Genomic DNA, 19,766 nt, shown 5'->3' on the forward strand with positions numbered 1-19,766 from the left:
GTGGGGAACACAAGGAAATCAGAATATATGCTTAGTTTTAAATTGGCACTGCAAGCCCACAGCTAAGAGGATTGCCTCATTTCAAGGCAAACCTGAGTTACAGAGTGAGATATTGTTTCAAAAATACCAGAACCCAAAAGAATTTCATAAAAGTCACAGAGTATATGATGTATCCTTGGGCAGAGGTGGAGGTAAGGGAATATATTTCTAAAGTTATATGTGAAACTCACGTGAATATTTAATGATAACATTTTTTTTTGTATCGCCAAATGTTTGTAAATTTTAAAACCCCTTACTGTTTTTATACAGTAATTAAAAAAATGATCCCTGTGCATAAAGTGTTTTTTTAAAAAGGACTTATTTTATTATTAAATTATGTGTATGTAGTGTGTGTCTCTGTGTGTGTATGAGCATGTGAGTGCAGGTGCCCAAGGAGTCCTGAGGTATGGGGCACCTGGAACTGGAGTTACAGGAAGTTGTGATGACTCCAATGTGGGTTTTGGGAACTGGACTCAGGTCTGCTGCAGGAACAGCACATAACCACAAGGTGTTATTAGCCTTGTGGTTATATATATATATATAAAATCCTAAGGAGCATCCATTTTTCAAAGGCCCTAATTTTGTCTTGGTATTCTCATTTATTGCCAGCTATTTGCACTTCAGGTTTATATGGAGAGAACCTATTAACAATAGTTTTGGACCATCAATATGACTCACCCTATAGACAGCTCGCCAGGCGGCCCGAGTTACATCCTGCGAGGACGTCTCAGAGCAGAAATGGATAGGGGCATCTACAACAAGGCTATGCAACAGGCACTCACAGCAACCTCACTGCTCTTGCCTTCAGATCCTCAGTGAGGCGGTCAAGTGTGGGGGACACATGCCTTGGATCTCTGGGTTCAAGTCCAGATTGGTGTACAGTGTGAGCTTCAGGACAGTGGAGGCTACATAGAGACCTCCTCTCAAAAGAAAAACAAAAACACAAAAGAGAGTCTGCTGTGCTTATTATGGTCTGGCGCTGGTGCCAGGCTATAGAATCCAGGAGCTGTGCACTGTAGAGGAGCAGTAGAGGCAGTGCCACCAGCAGCGACAATTCAACAGAGTTACACAGGCCAGCCATGGGCCACAGGGAGGTTGGGTGTCCAAGAAAACCTTGGCATATTTGGGTCATGTTATTAAAAATGTAAGATGCGGGGTGGGGGTGGGCTGTGTAGGGGAGGGGTATAGGGTGGAAGAGGGAGCGAGAGTGGGAATGGGAAGATAAGAGCCAGGGGTTAACAATCAGAATGCAATCTGAATAAATCATAAGAAATAGATAATAAAAAAAAATTTAAAAGATCATTGACTCCTCAACAGGCTAGAGGGGGCACGAAGGGCATTAACATGGCTCGTGCTTTGTTATACTTCTCGGTGTGGGCTCTGGGGATTGAATCTAGGGGTTCAGCAGGCACATTACCAACTGAGCCATCTCTCCAGCCCAAGAGTAGTTTTAAAAATAATTATTTTGCTGTGTGTGTACGTGTATGCCTGTGTGCATCTGTCTGTCTGTCTGTCTGTCTAAGAATGTAGGCACAAATGTGCAGTCAGAAGACAAGTGTCAGGAATCAGTTCTGTCCTGCCACCTTGTGAAATCTGGAGATAGGTCTCAGATCTTTAGCCTTACTGAGAACATCTCTACCCATTGGTCCATCTTGCCAACCCAAGACTATTTTTTTTTTTCTTATCACCTTCTTACACTGTCTCATGCTGGCTAACCATGAATGTGACCACTCAATCACCACACAGAACTACTGAGTTTCCTTAAAGATCTATACCTTCCTGTTAGGTGACTCTCCAAGGTACCTACCCTCCCAAATAAAAATAACTTAAGCTTCATAAAAGGCTTGCTGTGGAAGATGGAGTATGTTCACTCTACCATTGGCAGTGGCACCCAGAGATGCATAAATGATGTTCTCTCTCTTTTCTCCTGCTTCATTTTCTTTATTATCTCCTGGCCTAAAGTTTAACATCACCAGAATCTGAATGTTTTTCACTCCACTCCCATTTATATATTGAAATCTTGTCCCCAAAGAACTTAGAGTGTGGTAGGTCGTGAGGGTGGAGCTCTCATTAATTGGATCCAGCACCTTGATGAAAGAACCAGAGAACACTTTGCGCTGTGCCTGTTGGTGAGTGATGGGTGTGTCTGTGGAAGCGGGTCCTCAAACACCGCTCTGCTGCTCTGACCCAGGATTTCCCTGCCTTCAGAAATGTGAGGAAGGCATTTCTATTGTTTAAAAGTCACTTGGCCTAAAGCATTTTGATGAAGGGGAGTAGCTTTTGCATACTTCTACCCTAGAGGCATTGTACTTTCTCCAGGAGTACCGTGCCCTGCAGATGCCCGGCTCCTCTCCTAGCTAGACTCAGAAGGGCAGAATTAGAGAGTAGGTTAGTTTGGGCTGGAATTTTCTGTGGGGTACACACAGGAAGCCCCATGCTATGATTAAGGTACAGATCTATAGTTCAGAATTGTCAGAGCCATATACAGTCTTAAATAATGGCGGCAAGCCAGGAGCAAGAGGAAACACATCATCAAATGGCTCCAGTGCAAATCCTAAGTGTTTGGAATGACTCATCCCAGCAGATGAGAGCTTGGCTGCCAAAGGCGAAGGTTAGGAAGAGTTTGAAAAGAAATAGATAGGTTCAGGATTACACAAAGTACACTTCATTAGAGGGAAACCTATGGATAGACATATGTACTGGTTGACAGGAAGACAGGAGGATTAAGGCACCCCCACACAGGAGGAAGGGCTACGTGAGACAAACATAAACAACAGCCAATAAGAATGTACCAGTCCTTTCTCAGAGACTATTCATGTGTCCAATGGCAGTCAAGGAACAGTGTAGGGGCCAGCAACATGATGACCAGAGATCAATTTCCAGAACCCATGTAAAGCCAAAAGGAGAGAAAGGACTCCACAAACTCGTCCTCTGGCCTCTGCATTCACGCTATGGCAGGTGTGTGCTTTATCTTACACATACCATACACGTGATAACAAATAAAACATTAAAAAAAAAAAAAAGCATTGGGCCAGGTATGGTGGAGCATGCCTTTGATCCCAGCACTTGGGAGACAGAAGCAGACAGATCTCTGTGAGTTCGAGGCTAGCCAAGTCTACAAAGTGTGTCCAGGACAGCCAGGGCTACACAGAGAACCCCTGTCTTGAGAAAACCCCAACCCCAAAACAGAAACAAACAACTCCCTGCAAAAAACAAAACAAAATAAAAAACCAAAACCAAAACATTGCTATCATGGCCAGCATATTATGCTCAGCCCTTTTAACTTTGTCTTACAGAGTTTGGAGTGTATGTCAGGTCACCTGGCAGGACAAATCAGTTCTAGCCAAGATGGCTTCAGTCAAGCTGAATCTTTGCAACCTGATGCTCATGCAGACTTTTTTTTTTTTCTTTTTTTAGCAATAGGAGAGCAAATGTTAGATTTTCTGGGAGCCATTTTCCCCACAGCTTACATTTTCACCAGAACAAACACTTTGCTCAGTTTCTAGAAAAGCAAAAATTACATCTTTTTTTCAAGGTTCAAAATTCTCCTTGTCGCTGTCTGCGGGTTGGCATCTGTTGTGTTCATCCCGAGATTCCTGTCAGTTGTGAGAATCTTTCCCATGTGTTTGAAGCAAGAAGCAAAACAGAATACTGAAGTAATTTTTAACGAGGATGGAGAACTGGGGTTTTTGCTGCAATCATATTTCCTATTGTCAAGAGCTGTTGCTCCCTCAAGAGAGGTAAACATCATGTCTGTGGGGCTGAGTGCCTCATAAAAAACAATCGGCAAAGATAGCTGCTTGCTTTCCATGGCAACATGACTAAGATTTGAATTATTCATCAAATGAGGGATATTCCTTATGGCTAAGTAAACTCAAAGGATAATGTAGTGAATTCTCCAAAGAAAATATCACTCTTCTTATAGTTTACACTAGGAACTCTGTTATTGGGCAAGCTATCCGTTAGCTGCAGGGCTGTCATTTGTAAAACAAAACTAATACCAAGTTATTTCCTTGGTGGCTTTCAGAAGCAAGTCAAATATTTAAGAGGTTTAAAGATGGACTGACAGCATAAGGTACCATCAATAGCCACTCACTGCTGCCTAGTTGCACACTTGCCCAGAGGGGGATCACCTCCGTGTGGATTTGCTAAAACCACTAGCTGTGTGGCTGACCCACGCTGACTGTGGCCTACAGCATTGCTGAGCCACTCAGATCTCATTGGCTGTATATCTGACTGCCATTTTGGCATCATGATGCTTAACTAAGGTTTCGACAGGACCGGAGGTGCTCCAGCTAATCATGCTATGCACACAACAATAAATACTGGCCAATAAAGCACCGCCACCAAAAAGTGAATTCTTTAGTGCATTATTCTGTTTTTTTTTTTTTTTGGGCGGGGGGGAAAGGGGGGTCAGGGAGATCCTAGGCTAAGAATATGTGGATGCCGGAAGTGGTCTTTGGTAACAGAACCTCAAAGTAGGATTTTGGGGGTTGAATAGCCCAGCCACACCTGTCTGAAGGCATCAGGAGCTGTTTCTGTGGTGGAGATGTAGTGAAAGTCCAGGCTACACCCTGATCACTGCAGCCTTTGTTATGCTCAAGTTGCAAAATCCTCTTAGATCCCCCAGAGACCAGCCAGATGCAATTCACACAGGGTCTTTTTATTGAGCAAGCTCAGGAGCAAGGACCCTTTGTTCCCTAGGAGCTGAGGAAGGTGGTGGCGCCCCCTCCTAAAGGTACAGGGTTTACAAAGGCAAAAACCGCAAGCAGGGGTTTTCCTAGCTTTGGTGTTATGTAAGTGGGTAGGGGCTATAGGGGAAGCTGGCCTTGGCGCTGATGAGGTACGGGGTGGGGGGGGCGGCAGAGGGGTTTTGAGCCAAGCTGCAGGGGACTCTTATCTAAAATTTCCATCTGCTGTAGCTGTTACATTGTGGGTTTGTGGGAAGAATTGTAAGCTTTGTCAAGGTGAAAGCAGGTTTGGAGGGCTTTGCCCTTGGACACACCACGGATACTCCCTGAGATTAACCTTGAGATAGACTGGGTGGAGCCATCCTGGGCCTGGAATTCAAGAAGCAGACCTGGGGACTCCACCTGGACTATTGTGTGTACGGATCCTCAATGGGAGAGGGAGACCGCCCTTCGCATGGGACAGACAGGCAAGCGGAGGGGACAGAAAGAGGAGCAGGAGGTTGAGACCAGGCTTTAGCGAATGTGGATTGGAAAAAGGATCAGCGAACAGGCCGGCCCAGAGTGCAGACCAGAGACACCTAGGGACCCATCCCATGGAACGGATACCAGAAGGTTCACTCTTTTTTCCCTTTAACCTTTTTTCCCTCTTGTGCAAGCTAGTTGGGTTGTATAATAAAGTTTAATTGTTAAGAGAGCCAACGTGGGTTTTTCACCTAATTGGCTAAGGGGATGAAGTGGAAGCTGGCCTTGGGCTGATAAAACACAGGGCGGGGGCTTTCGTTTAGTTCTCACACCTTGAGGTGAAGATCAGGCAGAAGATGAAAGACTGGGAGGACGAGGCTGCGACCACAGGAAGTGCCGACTTGCTTGGCACAGGACAGCGGTGGTGGTGATAAAGACTAAAGAACAGATGGGAAACTTTTGAACAGCATATTAACACAATGCAAAAAGAAAATGGTATAAAAACCCCAGAGCTTCCATAAGTGAGGTGCGTATCTCTTACAACAGCAGATTAGATACTTGAAAAACTTTAGTTTAGGACCCGAAACAGCCAGCTGCACAAGGACATCTAAGGAAGGCTTCAGTGGCTCTCTCTTTTCAGTCTCTTCCAGACAGAAAATGTGCCCAACTTTAAAAGCCGGACAAGAAATATTCAGGCCAGGAGTGGAGGCAGAGGCAGGGGAATCGCTGAGAGGTCGAGGCCACCCTGGTCTACAAACTGAGTCCAGAATACCCACGGCTATACAGAGAAAGCCGGCCTCCAAACCTCAAAAACCAAACCAAACAAACAACAACAACTGCAAAAGAAATATTCAGAAGCATCAGTCTCATAATCTTGAGATTCCAGAATTGTCCTAGCATCTTTTTGGCCGGTAGAAGCAGTTCTTTTAAGTCTCAACAAAGGAAAATGAGCTCCCCTCCACTGGGGAACACTCAGGAGCCATGAAATAGGTTAGCTGTGAGATAACTTGCTCTCAGCAGGACTTGCCTGCATCTTTGCCTCTGGTGTGATAACCAGTGTTAGAGCTCAGAACTGCCAAGAAAGAAGTAGTTTCCACTGTAGAAAGAGCTGGCCTACCCTGTGTGGGGCTTGAGGACCTGGGGAGAGTGTGGGAGTCAGGGTAAGGTGACGATAGGTCTCAAAAGTGTGAGGACTGCCGAGAAGGGTGGTTTTGCATATAGGACTCTTTGAGTTGACACAAGAGTTTTTTTTTTTTTTTTATTCACTGTTCTGGCACATACACTCCCACAGACACACCCTGGAATATCAGCCAAAGCTTCATTAGTTTGCTCTGATGGTTCCTTGAACTTGGACAGGAGGTGGGACTATCAGAAATATTATATTGAGGGGGAAACCAAAAATGAGAATTTTAAATAGAAAAATTATACATATCACCTCATTGAAGATAATGTAGCTGCTGTTGTAACCTTTGTAAACTTCACCAAAAAAAAAAAAAAATCAGGCTGGAGAGATGGCTCAATGCTGTTCCTCCAGAGGTTATGAGTTCAAGTCCCAGCAACCACATGGTGGCTCACAACCATCTATACCCTCCAATGTCCTCTTCTGGCCCATAGGTGTATATGCAGACAGGGCACTCATATACATTTAAAAAACAAAAAATCAAAAAAGCAGCCAGGCGGTGGTGGTGCATGCCTTTAATTCCAGCACCCAGCACCCAGGAGGCAGGGGCAGGTGGAGTGCTGTGAGTTCAAGGCCAGCTTGGTCTACAAGTGAGTCCAAGACAGCCAAGACTACACAGAAAAACCCTGTCTCGAAAAACCAAACCAACCAACCAACCAACCAAACCCCACAAAAAAACAGGGTGCTAGAGAGATGGCTCAGAGGTTAAGAGCACTGGCTGCTCTTCCATAGGTCCTGAGTTCAATTCCCAGCAACCACATGGTGGCTCATAACCATCTATAACGAGATCTGGTACCCTCTTCTGGCTGGCAGGCACACATGCAGGCACAACATTGTATGCATAATAAGTAAATCTTAAAAAAAGATATGATAATCCTCTCAAAATTATTTTTCATTTTTTTCCCAAAGCAAATTGTCCTGTAGACTTTTTTTGTAATTGATGGTGGTCATTCTTTCAGCCATCCAGCCTGAAAAATCTGTCATTAGATTCTTCCTGAGTTTTATTGTTGTTTGCTTTTCTTCTTTTACAGTCATATGTAGCTAGAGGCCATCCCCTCTCTCTCCTTCCGCCAATACCTTAGTCTTATATTTCAGAATCTCCTACCTGGACAACTACCCTTGTCTTCCAGCTGGTCTCACTTTATACTAATGTTGTTCCTTTGTGTCCAAATCCTCCATGGGTCCATAGTAACCGAGGAGAAAATTCCTCAGCATATATTAAACCTCTCCACAGTCATGTTCTATGGATGCCAGATTTGGCAAATTAAAAAAAAAATGCAGAATGCTCAGTTAACTTTGAATTTTAGTTAAGCCTGAAAAAGTGTAAGGAGTTGCAAGCAAAATTTGGGACACATTTCAACTGATAAGTTATTCCCTGTTTATGTGAAATTCAAATATAACCGAGTGTCTGGTTTCTCTTCTGGTAAGCCCACGTGGCCTTTTACCCACTTAGTGCAATGACTCAACACTCTTTGTGCTCTCAAAGACACAGAGACAGTTCGAGGCTCTTACCCTGAAGCACCTAAGGAGAAATAGCACAGCCTTTGAACCAGTCCCAGGGGCTACCGTGCCCTCTCCTGGCTTCTGCAGGCACCAGGCATTCATGTGGTACACAGAAGTATATACACCCAAACACACAATTATTTAAAAAAACAAAACAAAACAAAAAAACCCTTAAAGCTAAAGAAATAAATAGGGAGGAGGCAGAATTATTTACAGGTTAAAAACAACTAATAAATGTTGCAGGAATGGTGGAAATAGAAAATGAGAATTTACTGATCTTTAAAACAGTGATTTATTCAGATAAGACTATCAGTAAAGGTTTCTTCGTCCTTGGGATGTTGGCTTTGCTCAAAAATTAGGCTTTATTATGAATTTATTAAACAAAAGTATCTTCCTTACAACCTGTGACTACTCTAAGCAAGAGGGAAAGGAGGTTAAAAAGAACAAGAGTAAACCTTCTGGGTCTCAGTTCCACGGGATGAGTCCATAGACGTCTCTGGGCCTGCACCGGATCCTCTCCCAATAGAAGCAACCCGCCCCTTGCGGTCCTAGCCTGCGGTCCTCTCTCTCCATCTCAGTCTCCTCCTTCTGTCAGTCTGCAACTCCTGGTCTCCACTCTGGTTCCCCCTTCTCATAGATGGTCGATTTCCAATACAATGGCCTGGCTGGAGTCTCCGGTCCTTTTTCTTAATTCCAGACCCATCTCAGTGGGGTATCTTCAGTGTCTCAAAAAGCCCGCCAAAACCACTTTCACCTTGGGCCAAGTCACATTTCTTCCACATTGGGGGGGTGGGAGGGGGTGCACGGGGGGGGGGGTGGGTGGAGGCGGGTTATACGTGTTGAAGCACATTCCCGTTGGCTATTAATCAATCCTAAAGAGATTGTTGACCTTATGGTTGATAAAACTTTATACAACCAGATAGTTGCAGTCTGTATCCTTACTGACGGGCTAGATCTACCCTGTGTGCCTGTCTCAGCCCAGAGCTGGACATAGTACCATCGCTGGGGTTTTCCTGTAGGGAAGGCACAACCTGGCTCTGGTGGGGAAGCTATGGTGGATGCTCTCTGCATGCACCATCCACATCTGCACATGGACAAGAGGAAGGCTCTGCCAGGCCTCCGAGCCTCACCCCAACCTTGGTGAGGTGGGATGGGGGCACTTTGTCTTTTTCCCGTGGGTCTAAGGCTAGGGTCCTTGATGTGACTAGCTCCTGACAACAACACACAGCCACTCAGGCCTTGACACCCTCAGGGCTTTTTCCTTTGCTCCCCATAGGGCAGAAGTGTAAACGCACAGTAGCATTAGGGTATTAGGTGCTCCATGCTGCCCAAGGAAGAGTGAGTATGTTGTAAGACTCCAGAGCGGAATCTCACCCTCCGGGAGGCCCCAGATGAGAGACGGAGACCTGCTTGACACAAAAGCAAGAGGCTTTATTCATCCAACGTGTTGGAGTAGACCAGCACCTTGAGGAGAGGCGACCCCGAACAGCAGATTTGGCGGGTTTTTATACATTCATAACCCGGTAGTTTAAGCAACAGCAGTTACACACTTCAGGATTGGCAGAACAAAGTAGGCCTTTAAACTGATTGGTAAATTCAGAACAGGCAAGTGCCACAGTATATTTTGGACTTGGGACTTCCTGCCTTGACAGGTGGCCCGAGTCTTTAACACTTGTGGTTTTTCCTGGTAGGGAGGAGCACCTCTAGTTTCCTAGTAGGGAGGAGCGACCCCAGTTCCTGGTAGGGAGGGGCTGCTATGGCATTTTGTAACGGTGGAATTTTACAAACTTCTGGCCTGCTCATTTCCCTGCTTATTTCAAAATGGAGTTACTTAAACCTTGTCAGGCTTCTTCAGTGTGCATTTCTCTCTGTGTGGTGAGGAACTAGCTCTGTAGACCAAGCTGGTCTTGAACTCAAAGCTCTGCCTGCCTCTGCCTCCCGAGGGGTTAAAGGTGTGCGCCACAGCGCCTGGCTTCTCTGTAACTTTGAAAAGATGCACTGTTGTCAGACTTTCCTTTTTGCCGTTTGCATATTTATCTCTTTGTTTGTTTTGAGCCGAGGTCCCATATTGTGTAGGTTGACTTTGATCCAGTGGTCTTTCTGCACCGGGCTCCCAAGAGCTGGGGTTACAGGCAAGTGCCACCACTCCTCACTTACATACCTCTTTCTTTTTGAGTTGCATACTGAATTATTTAGAGACGATGGATGTGACATGATAACTGAAATTTGCCTTAAAAAACAGGAAAACAAGATGAAGCCAATACATAGAAAGAAACCGGGAGACGGACACTTGGAGTGTCCTTCTGCATTTGTTTGGAAAGCTTTATAATATAAAACTTGAAATGGTTTAAAAAGAATTATACTATGGTAATAGGGTTTAACTATTAGGAGTAAAAGAATACAGGAGATGAACAGGGCAGCCATGGGCTGAGACCGGGTACCCAAGAATGTAACCAATTTGGAAGCACATCCCTTTTACTGATAACCAGCTCTTCTACCAGAATGATGAACTGGCCCATTCCATTGATTGATGAAGTCAGCCCAGTTGTTGCCTGCTGGGCTGGCAGGTGAGAAATTGTAGGCTAGGGTTCTGTTGAAAGGACTCACAGGAGATACTTCGAAGGCTGCTGCTGCAACTTCTCAGTAGGCAGCACCACCTAGTGTGCCTTAACTGAAAGGAAGCGGGAAGGCAGGGAGAAAAGCTTAGTAAGAGTTCATCTCTTCCAGGAAGCTTCTCCTAGGTTTTTTCCCCTATGAGAGTCCCACGATGTAACACCTCCAGTATCATATTAAATTATTCACTCACTCTTTCCTTGCTTAAAACGCATTTTAAATAACAGAACTGGAAGTTGCAGGCATCCTTGTTAAATGTGGTTGAAGGATGACATCCGTTTGTCTCTGCTGCCTGCCCCAAACCCTCTAAAATGACAAATATGTTCAAAATGCATAAACTCACAAGAACAATGACACTGGATAAAATGACAACAGTGACCACATTTTGAAAGCCACAGAGCAGATGCAAGGAGTGGAAACTGACTCAGCGGAGTCTCACACAGCTAGACAGTTCCTCAAGCCCCAGAAAGCTTAAGTGATGGAGGTCCTAGGAGTCTCTGAAAGGAGGAGAAAAGTGTCTGAGACAAAAAATACAAGGCATAGTTGAGGGCAGGGCTGCATATTCACAGTAGGAATTCTTTGAAAGTCAACATGAAACACCGATGTGGTCCCTCCCTTCTCCGACCCTGCTGGGAATGCTGGCAGCCAGACCTAACCTCTTCAGACCACCCGTGACTGGAACATTCCTCACTGGAAAACTTATTAGCCCGAAGCAGGAGAACCCTCCAAGCTTAACAAGCTCGTCAGACCCTGACCGGCCCAACCCCTGACCCTGAGTCATCCCTGCTGTGGATCCTAGTGTTCTTGTCACAGTTTTGTTTATTGTAGTAAAACCACTGAAGGTAAAATGTATCCACACAAAGCTCTACACTTTTTATTGTAATACAGCTTCCTATGTAAACATAATGACTTTTAGTTACTTTTCATCCCCTGTCCCTTTCTCTCAGTCATCTGCTTCCTTCTTTTATTGGAACTCTTCTTAGTAAGTCTCCATCTTACTTTCACGTATGGCACTAAGTTCAGTCAGTTTATTATGCCTGAGTGTGGTTGGGAGGTTAAAACTTATCAGCAGTGACACCACAGAGTAATTTGACACCCTTCCCCCCCCCCCCCAGGAACTGTTATCTGCTGATAGTTTATAGGGGATGGGAGGTACTTCTTGGCCCCTCCCCCATCCTCCCCCCACCCCCCCCGAGACAGGGTTTCTCTGTGTAGCCTTGGCCATCCTGGACTCACATTGTAGACCAGGCTAGCCTCGAACTCACAGTGATCCGCCTGCCTCTGCCTCCCGAGTGCTGGGATTAAAGGCGTGCGCCACCACGCCCGGCTCCTCCCCCATCCTTGATGAAATGTTGAGGGTCTGATCTTGTGCAGATAGCCACAGCTGCAATGAGGTCATTGTCGTGATATTTTATTTAGGGCCAAGAACTCCATCCTCATTTATTTTATGTGCCTTGGCCAGCTATTTCTTCATAATTGTCGTCCACTGCAACAAGAAACTTCATTGATGAAGGCTGGGTGTCTCGCACACACACACACACACACACACACACACACACACACACACACACACTATGAGAATATGTACACACACACACACACACATAATTTAGAAGGCTATTTGACAACAGAACCATTTAGCAAAGCAATGGTAACAAGTTCCTTTTAGGCCTGTGACCTCCTCAGCCACAGGGTCCTCACCAGTTTTATGTAAGCAGACATGAGTTCTTTCCTGTGGAGCAGATCTCAAATTCAATCAGAAAGTGATTGGTTTTGTAAGGACAAAATCAATGCCATATTCTATATGTAATGTATATTCTGCAATTGATGATGGTCTGTATGAGAACTTGTCCCCTAGGTGACCCTTCTCCATGCGGTCTGGGAATGACACCTGCGAGCAGTCCCCAGAAACTTCCACCGGAGCGATTACATACAATTAGCTCCCAATGTTCCTCTGGGATAAAGAGACTTCCGTGAAGATCCAGCCCCTACCCAACGTGCCTAGGGATCAACACTCCTGAAACCCACAACCCCCGCTTCCCTTTATAAGCCCATTGCCCTTGAAGCTCGGGGTCACTCCTCTTACTCTGCTCTTATCCGAGGCTCTGAGCCTGTAATACAGGGCCCTGTGTATTGCATCAGTATCGAGTCCTGGTGGTGTTTTGGGGGGTATTGCGATCTGGGTGATCTCAGTATTACACTGAGCCATCTTGGTATGATATTTAGAGGCTCGTCTGAGATTCCCCCGACCTCCCCCACCCACCCGGGTCCCTGAACCGAAGGTCCTAGACCGGGCGGTAAGTGTGTGTCTGTGTAAAGTGCACTGTTTGTTTATGAGTGTGTTTCTGCGTTTCCAGGTGTCCCGGGACTTATGTATCTGTGGCAGCCAGAAGTGACTTAACTGACTCACTGTATAGTCACAGCCGCGGGAGCCTGTGAAGATGTTCCTGGTCCCATCAGGAGGGAATCTCTGACTCCCATCAGGGAGGCCTCATCAGGGGTGGACGTGGGTCCCCATCAGGAGGGGTCTCTGACCCCCATCAGGGAGGTCTTAGAGCCTCATGGGAGGTTTCTGTCCCCATCAGGAGAGGGTCTCTGACCCCTGCCAGGAGGACTTAGAGCCTCACATCTGCTTAGTACTGGATCTGGGTACTGAACCCTCTCCTGCGGAACTGGTACGTTTGTTCCCTATCAAATCAGCGAGCTGAACCTGTTTGTGTGTCCGACAGCTGTTGTGTATGCGTCTAGTGGTGAGCATAGCTGTCTTCCAAGCATTTGATCCTGAAACTGAAGCTTCATTTGAGAGTCTCAGAAGCTCCGGTTTGGAGGGCTGCTCGACCACTGATGAGGTTCCGCGGTTTGTCTTTGTTCTGTCATGTCTTCTCTGTGCTGCCTCATCTGTCTTGTCTGTCTTAACTTTTGGTTTGTTCGCGAACATCTGGGAGGGCTAGAGCCCCTCTGCCTGAAGTCAGGGTAAGGGTCTCTCCCAGGGTTAGAGTCCTGCCTGGGCAGCCGAGAGAGGCTGCAGGGTCCTGAAGGACACTCCAGGATCATCGCTGGGAGTGGCAGGCCATGAGGCCTCCTCCTGGTAAGTGGGCGCCTTGTGTCCGGAGATATTTCGGGCCTCTACCCATTAGTCTGATATTTTCCTTGCCAGCGACCATAGAGAATCTGTCTTTGTCTCTTTGAGTGGTTGGTTGATCCCGGGTTCGAGTCCGGGCGGCCACCTCATTTTCTGTTACTCCCTCGCCAGTGGCAGTGGCAAGTTGTTCTGTGTCTGTTTTTCTGTGTTTAGATTGAGACTGATGAACAGAAGGACGAGACAGACAACCTCAAATTTGGGAGGCAAAGAGGGTCGCTCCCGCAGTATGGCAGATGCCTATGTCTCACTACCTGTGCGCACCAGGAAGTCTGATTTTGTTGGTTTATGCTTTGTTTCCTTGCGTGACTCTTGTGACTAAGAATCCTTTGCAAGAAGTCTAGACCAGGTCTGGTTTTCTGATTCAGGCAGAGCCGGGTTACGGGATAAGCTGCTTTGAGTTTATTGTAATTTTGGTTCTTTTCTCTTGCCGTACCGGTACATTTCTGTGTGTAGTCATTTTGTGTTTCTGTTCGCTTGTAACATTTGTTTTGTTTTTCTGTTTGCTTGTAACCATCTCGGTTGTAGAAATGGGCCAGATCTCATGCATGGCAGCTTGAGTCTAGTGCCGCCCACCTCCAACTTGAATACTCGGCTGCTGTTGAGTCCTTGGTAGAGGCCTGTACCAAGCTCCCTCTGGGGCTGGTTGGAAACATCTGAACCCACAGGCAGTAGCGGCACACCCTGCTCCCCACCTGCTTGTGCTCTTTGACATGAGTGTGTAGCGTTAGGAGAGGGGTGAAAACAGGATTGCTAAGGTCTGCCTACACTCCCTCCTCGTCTTTTAAACTTCACTTGCGCAGTTCACTTGCGCTGAACAAGCTCCAAGAAGATGCTGGAACTGCGGGGGTTTTTGGGGCGGCTGCTATTTGGCCTTGGTGAAGGCTTTTTCCAGCTTGTAGTCTGCTCGCAAGCCTGGCCCTCCCAGCATGGTTTGTCTGCCTATCTTAAAATGTATTAATGTATGTGGCCACTATATGTTTGATTTTAAATGTATAAATTTATTATGTTCTGCGTACCTTGCTTATAAATTACTGGTTATTGAAAATCGTTAACAAAAAAATTCTTTAACATCTGTAACAAAAAGGTTAACTTAAACTTTTAAGTTAGAGTTGGAGCCATTCTAAGCAGCAAACGGCATAAGCCAACAGGTCTCTAAAGGTACTTTTAAATTAAAGTTTTTATGTAATTATTGTCCTGTATTTAAAACTAGACTTATAAGATCTAAAACAATGTTTCTTTACTAAGGTATTAAAGCTGCACCTCTTGGCTATAAGATTATACTGTGAACTTTTATCTAAAGATTTATAATTTGCTTATTGGATGTGATGTTTTAGAGCTATTCAGTCATTTACACTGTTAAAATTTGGGTTTTGTCTTCTAAATTTATGATTATTATATTCTATCTTCATTCTCAAGAAGGTAAAAATCGCTGCCTTAGAAATGTTTGGCTTTATTTTCTGAACATGGCTACATTTTAATTGCCTGCCACAGCCTCTAATACCATGTGGCTAGCTGCCATATTGATTCAGGATAAAATTGGTGGGGCCATAGCCTCTCCGCCATCTTGGCTAAGGGCAGTCACATGGCTGGGAGTCACCTTGCCACAGCCTCTCCGCCATCTTTGCTAAGGGCAGTCACACAGCTGGGAGCCGCCTTACTATAGCCACTCTGCCATCTTGGCTAAGGGTAATCACAAGGCTGGCAGCCAGTTTGGTTGTGGGAGACTCAAGCCTCTTTATTGAAGGCTGCCAACCGCATTCAGTTGTCTTGCTCAGCACCAAGAGCAACCTCTGTCCTTTAAGCTAGCTTTTGCTGTTCAGTCTTAATGATAAAATGTGGCAGAATCAGCAAGATTGCCAGTCCATCAATGAACTGTATCTATCATTAAAAGTTTTGCTTTGATATTACTTCCGAAATATATTTAAAGTTGTGCTAATTACTGATGCAGTTTATGGTCAGCTATATCAGTGAATCAGTTGCCTGATGGTTAATGAAACAATTCTAAGAGAATGATGCCTCACTCTCTAGGTGGGGTACATGGCTTTTGGTTGTTCAAATCTTTGTATGTTGATAAAAAAAATTAAGGTTATGTTTTGATTATAACATACTATGTATCAACTCTTTTAAGGTATTGTGCCTATGTAATTCTTAAAATGCTATGTGCAGTTCTATTCCTTTTAAAAAGCTATTATCACAAACTATTTAGGATAATTAAAGCTTATGGTTTTGTTAGGTACTAGTTCACTTACAGGTATTTTCTAAAATAAGGCAATATAGCTAAAACCAGCAATTCAGATAGACTAAAATTAGACAGATGTGGTCCTCTGGCACTTATTTGCAGATTATAGATTATAATATTCTGTTTTTATGTTTGTAAGATGTAGTTTAGAGCAGATAGCTAAAGACAGACAAGGATTGAGCACAGATATGCTGCTCCTCAAGCTTATCAGAGATCTGCTGAATATGGCATTAAATATATTTAAGCTAATTATGGCAGAGAATCCTACTTCCTAGCAGTCATACTCAAGTTCTCTGAGAAGATTTGGCAAAACAGATGACTCCAAATCTGGATTGTGGTCTCGAGCCACTGAGCAAAACTGCTCCATGGATTGGGCTAACTGTGGACAAACTGGGCACCCCCAGAGAGTCATTGTCTCACGTTGCTGAATACGAGGTAAGGTCAATCTCTTCTGTGTTCTCTGTGTTCTCCTTCCACAGAAATAGCCTCTCATCTTCTGTGCCTCTGTGCCTGATGGCCAGACTGTGTCTGCCCATGGTGCCATGTTACCACAGGAGATGACTGGGACTATTGTTTAGGTGCCAGGATGTGGTTAGTCACCTCTGTCATTTTGATTGGTACATAATATTGTCTAGGTTACAGCTTATCCTTCTCCGGTCTCTGATTACATTGATGGCTAAGCTAATGGTAGATTGACAGCTAGAGGACAATTAGAGCCACTGTTGGTACGATAGTCAGTTCATTAGCTAGCAAAGCTACCAGGTGCTAGGTCTCTTCTCTTATTTAAACAGACAAACAAGCTTGCCTCGCTCACAGGCTTCATGGTAAATGGAAAACAGTTTTTGGTGTAACTCAGCTGCCTGTGTCTCTTAGTGAATAACTGGATAGAAAAGAGGTGTGCCGTTTATATAAGGCCTGAGGCTCTGGCAGTTTAAGTTAGGTGAGTCTAAAGTTAGGTTTGAGAAAGTGTTTAAAGGGTGATACATGCAAGATAAGAATGTTACACTGTTCCAAGGTGTTTCAAGGTTGTCTATAAGAAAGTGTTTCAAGTTGATAAATGCAAATGTTTGAGAGTCTGAGAAAGTGTTTAAATGTTGGTAAGTGCAAGTTATAAAAGTTAAAGGATCTTTTTTTTTTTTTTTTTTTTGGTTTTTCGAGACAGGGTTTCTCTGTGTAGCCTTGGCCATCCTGGACTCACTTTGTAGACCAGGCTGGCCTCGAACTCACAGTGATCCACCTGCCTCTGCCTTCCGAGTGCTGGGATTAAAGGCGTGTGCCACCACGCCCGGCCAAGTTAAAGGATCTTAAGAGAAGTTTTAAAGTACATAAATGCAAGTTACAGATTTAAAATGAGATCAATAGCTATAATAAGCTGGAAGAATACTGGCTGCTTATTAATCAATCCCAAGCTCAAGATTTTAATTTCTCTTTGGTTGTATTCTGAAAATAGACCTAACGTTGTTGGGGACAGGCCATATGACCAATGTTCAGCCATCTTGTCAGAGCCTAGGTTCCAATTTCTCCAGCAGTGTGTCATTTACCAGAAACCAACTGACCCTGTCGTGGTTCGGCAGTTAGACTAAAGATAAGATTTAGAAGGAGCCACCCTGTTGTAGTTATGCAAAATATTCGGTGTGGCAGGATGTTGTGATCTGTTTGGAATTCCTTGTATCTTGAGATAGCCTGCAGCTGGGTTGCCATAGCAATATGCTTCCCTGCCCCCTGCCTTATAACACCTTCTACCTGAACAATAAAGTTTGAGAGCTTGATCAAAGACTTGCTCTTCTTCGTGTCTTGTGTTCTGTCCCTATACAGGAGAATTCTCCTCCTGAGCTTAGTCGAACCCCAGCAGGCTGGGTTAAGTGGTGCCCAATGACTAGGGCTTGAGGAACAGAGAACTCACCTGTCCATCGCCCTGGATCGCCACGGACTTTGTGCCCGTGAGACAGATTGACACGCATCTCCACGGAATACCCGCCTGTGAGACAGATCGACTTGGATCGCCACTACTCCCCCAATCGTGAGACAGATCGACCAAGGTAAGCAACGGTGATACACACATGGGGCAGTCACTCAGCAAACGAATTATTTATTAAGGGACTCAAAACCTCCCTCAAGACACGAGGAACACGGGTAAAGAAAAAGGACCTAGTAAAATTTTTTCTCTTTATCGATGATATTTGCCCTTGGTTTCCGCAAGAAGCCACTGTGGATGAAAAATGCTGGCAACGAGTAGGGGATTGCCTTCGTGATTATTATAGGTCTTTTGAGCCTGAAAAGGTCGCGGTGTCTGTCATATCTTACTGGAATCTAATTAATGATATTACTGAGGTGCATTATTTCCAACCTGATGTTAATAAGGTTGTTCAGGCTTCAGAGGAATATCCTAGATCTAATAGTAAAAGACAGACTCCTATCCCCTCCCCTGTACCTTCTGATTGCCCCTCAGTCTCTATTCCGATGCCTGATGATGTTAAAAAAGGGGTGGACCTTAACCCTCCACCCTCTGCCCCTCCAAAGTCAATTTATCCTGTCTTAAGGGGTTTCCAACAGCCCTCTCCTGGTGCTACACCTCTCTCTCCTGAAGAGGAGGCTGATCTTGAGGAACAGGCTGCTCAGTATCATAATCCAGACTGGCCGCCTGCACCGACCTCCCAGGCTGGGCTACCACCCTATAAAGTTTCCCCACCCTTTTGTGCCCCTGCCTTGGCTGATGACTTTAATCTTGAGGACCTTGCTCGACAGGCCATGGTAAAGTTAACACGGGAAACTCGGTCTTTAAAAAACTTATTTCAAGCAAAAAAGGAATATGCGATCTTTAAAAAAAACTTACTTCAAGCAAAAAAGGAACATGCACAGCTCCTTTGTGAACATAAAGATTTAGAAATCACCCTTAGATCTCCCTCGGGGCACCCCCACAAGGCCCCTAAGGCCACTCTTCATGCTTATCCCGTCACTGGCTCCCAGACACAGGTCCCAGACAATCCCTCTGCTGATTACGGCGAGGCACATATTATAACTCAGTCCTCTTCTGATGCTCCTGCCGCTCGCCTTCCCATGGCTGTTGGTAATGATATAGCTGACCTCTCTGAGGAGGATGAACAGGGGCACACTGGGGACGGCCCCGGGCCCACTGACACTACCTCTCCTGGTAAAATTTAAACATATGAAGGAACTCAAGAGTGCTATTGCCGCTTATGGCCCTACCGCTCCTTTCACACTTTCACTTTTAGAATCTCTGAGCGGAGATTGGCTTACGCCCAATGATTGGTACACTCTTACCAACGCTACCGTCTCTCGGGGTGACTACTTGCTCTGGAAAGCAGATTTCCCATGATAGATGTGGTGATTACGCCTGTCGCAACATTGCAGCTTGTGGCGAATCCAGGACTTGGGATGTTCAGAAGTTACTGGGACAGCCTCCTTACAATACCAGTGAGGTACAGGCACAATTTCCTCCTGGGTTGCTTAATCAAATTCAACAGGCTGCCTTATGCGCCTGGCAGACCTTCCCATCCAAGGGGTCCGCAATTACTTCCCTATCTAAAGTACAACAGGGTCCCCAGGAGCCCTACAGTGAATTCATTGGCTGCCTGACTGAGGCCGCTGAGCGCCTTCTTGGCAGAGATGAAACTGAAAGTGAATTTCTCCTACAACTTGCTTTTGAAAATGCTAATTCAGCTTGCCAAACGGCTCTGCATCCTCACCGCTGAGGCAGAACTCTCTCTGATTTCATTAAGCTCTGTTCTGATGTTGATCCGGTTTCTTGTAGTATAGGGTTTGCTATAGGAGCAGCTCTTAAAGATTTTTATCAGGGAAACAAATTCAAGAATTGCTTTAACTGCAAACAGACCGGACATTTTTCTAAAGAGTGTACTGCTCCCCGGTCCGAGAGAC

This window comes from Acomys russatus, chromosome 4, assembly GCF_903995435.1.
Source record: "Acomys russatus chromosome 4, mAcoRus1.1, whole genome shotgun sequence".
NCBI lineage: Eukaryota > Metazoa > Chordata > Mammalia > Rodentia > Muridae > Acomys > Acomys russatus.